At 43.0% G+C, this 3,117-nt stretch overlaps 1 pseudogene; it reads left to right on the top strand.

The window, feature by feature from the left end:
• The first annotated feature begins 141 nt into the window (after nt 1–141).
• Nucleotides 142–2,660, top strand: LOC112504304 (annotated as a pseudogene).
• Nucleotides 2,661–3,117: the final 457 nt, after the last annotated feature.

Below are 3,117 nucleotides of genomic sequence, written 5' to 3'. Positions count from 1 at the left end.
AGGAGACGACCCTACTTATCACTATCACAAGTTGTGTTTTAGAGATAATAGGCTTATTTTTATAAATTCTATTATTTGCCGGACTCGACACCCGTTAAATTTTTGGCGCCATTGCCGGGGACTCGGCAAGTTTAACTGTTTATGCCAAGATCGTTTCGTGCAGGTTCACCATTGCCAATTGATCCGGAAATTGAGAAAACCGCTAAGAAGCTAAGAAAACAAGCTAAGCTTCGAAAGAAGCAAGGCGCATCTACTTCTTCACCGGTTCTCAATATTTGGAAAGACATTGAGTTGTCATCCGATTCTGAAGACCAAACGGAGGACGAAGAAGAGAAAGTTCACTCTGAGCAAGAAGAACCGGTAATCGAGACTGAAGAGGAAATGGCGAATACCGAACGTACTTTAAGGGAATGGGCAGCACCCAACGTCGCCGAACAACCTCTTTGCATTACTTATCCGCCGGAAGAGGTAAATGCTGAACTTAAAACTGGTTTAATACACTTACTACCTCGTTTTCATGGTTTAGCTAACGAAGACCCGTACAAGCATATGACCGAGTTCCACATGGTGTGCTTGGGGATGAAGCCGCAAGGCACGACGGTGGAGAATCTCAAGCTGAAGGCATTTCCATTCTCCCTAGTTGATGCAGCTAGGGAGTGGCTTTTCTACTTACCACCGGGATCCATCACTACTTGGGCGCAAATGGCGAGAGCATTCCTCGACAAGTATTTTCCCGCATCCAAAGCCGCCGGGTTTAGAAGAGAGATATGTGGGATCAAGCAGAAGGACATGGAGTCTTTATACGAGTATTGGGAGCGCTTCAAGCGCCTTTGTGTAAGTTGTCCTCAACATGGAATTTCTGATGAATTACTAATTCAGTATTTTTATGAAGGTTTGCTACCGATGGAAAGAAAGATGATGGATGCTGCGAGCGGATGAGCTATAGTGAACAAAACGCCAACTCAAGCAAGGACTTTGATAGACACCATGGCGGAAAACTCCAAGCAATTTGGAGTACGGAGTGACATAGGTCGAGGCGCTAGTGAGGTACATGTTAAATCTTTAGAGACTAAAATAACTGATTTGACTAACCTTGTAAAACAGCTTGCCATGGGTAATATGCCTCAAGTCAAGGCATGTAGATTTTGCTCATCAGTGGCACACCCCATCGATGCATGCCCGACTTTACATAAAGAAGAAGAGTAAGTGAATGCCATTGGGGGTGGCAACTTTCATAATTCAAGCAATCGGGCTCCCGACCCTTTCTCGAGCACATACAACCCCGGTTGGAGGCAGCATCTGAATCTGAGCTATGCCCCGAGACAAGGACAAGGTCAGCAATTTCAGCAAAGAGGCTCATTCCAGCAACCTCAACAGTTTCAACCTCAACAATTCCAAGCACCACCCGGATTTCAGCAACAACATCAATCGAAGGCACCATTTCAGCCGAATGCCCAACATCAACATCAAGTGTCACCTCAAGCTCCTAGTGGCTCAGGTACGTCATTAGAGGATTTAGTTAAGTCTATGGCTGCTAACATGGTGAAATTTCAACAGGAAACTCAAGCGAGCATTCAAGACCTTCAGGCCACCGTTGGCCAATTAGCAAACAAGGGTAAGTTGCCATCTCAAACGGAGACGAATCCGAAGGCAAATGTGAGTGCTGTCACTTTGAGAAGCGAAAAGGAGCTTCAAGAGGTTGAAAAGAAGAAGAAGGAAAGGTTAACGAGGAAGAAGAGGAGTTAAAGAAGAAGACACCCGAAGTGATAGTTCAAGCACCGCCATTCCTGAGCCGGTTCGAGAAGACAAAGCGGGAGAGTGAAGAGAAAGAGATCCTTGACACATTTCGGAAAGTTCAGGTAAACATCCCTTTATTAGATACAATTAAGCAAGTTCCTATATATGCTAAGTTTTTGAAAGAACTTTGTACTAATAAAAGGAAACTAAAGGGTAATGAAAAGATAAGCATGAGTCAAAATGTGTCCGCTGTTTTGCAAAAACAATTACCACCAAAGCGTAAAGACCCGGGCATGTTTACCATACCATGCAAGGTAGGCAATGTCTTGGTAAATCAAGCCATGTTGGACTTAGGGGCATCAATTAATGTTATGCCATATGCCATCTACTCATCTTTGGATGTAGGGCCCCTTAAGCCAACCGGTGTGGTAATCCAATTAGCGGATAGGTCTATTGTCTACCCTAAAGGTGTATTAGAGGACGTGCTAGTTCAAGTGAATGAATTGGTCTTTTCGGCAGATTTTTATGTTATAGATATGGAGGAGAAAAATGCCTCCAAGGCCGGTATGCTTTTGCTAGGTAGACCATTTTTGAAAACCTCTAAGACTAAGGTAGACGTCCATAGTGGTAGTTTGACCATAGAATTCGATGGCGAGATGATTAAATTTAATATATATATGATGCCATGCGATATCCGAGTGATGTTTCGTCATTATGCTTTGTTGATATTATCGAGTCTTTATCTGATACTATGTTTGATCTATCTAATGAGGATGTGTTAGAAATGATTCTAGACAGGGATTTAACAAGTGGAAGTTTGAAGAAGCTTGCCCAAGAGCACAAGGCGTATTGGGCGGTGAAGACATGCAATATGGATTCAGATGAAGTAGGATCGCATAGGAAGCTTCAAATTCAAGAGTTAGAGGAGATACGAAACGATGCCTACGAAAATGCTCGCATCTATAAGGCGAAGACCAAGGCGTTCCATGACTCTCGTATTTCACGTAAKTCTTTCACTAAAGGTCAGAAAGTTCTCCTMTATCACTCTAGATTAAAGTTATTTCCCGTTAAGTTAAGGTCCAGATGGATAGGATCTTTTGATGTTTTAACCGTTTTTTTAGCATGGTGCAGTGGAGATACAAAGTCTATCTACGGGGCAGATTTTCAAAGTTAATGGCCATAGGCTAAAGCAGTTCTATGAAGGCTTTGATGGAGGGGAATTAGAGAGGGTAGCTTTGGACACGCCAAGCTACAAGAATTGAACCGAGTATGGTCTAGCCAAAGACATAAAAGAAAGGCGCTGCGTGGGAGGCAACCCACGAATTTCCATTTCTTGATATTTCTTGTTTTCAGTTATTTAGTTTGTTTTTAGATTCTCTA

The sequence above is a fragment of the Cynara cardunculus genome, unplaced genomic scaffold (assembly GCF_001531365.2).
Source record: "Cynara cardunculus var. scolymus isolate 2C unplaced genomic scaffold, CcrdV1 Un_Scaffold_5175, whole genome shotgun sequence".
Lineage (NCBI taxonomy): Eukaryota > Viridiplantae > Streptophyta > Magnoliopsida > Asterales > Asteraceae > Cynara > Cynara cardunculus.
Note: the sequence above shows the minus strand (reverse complement) of the source record. Positions and strands in the feature narration are given on the sequence as shown.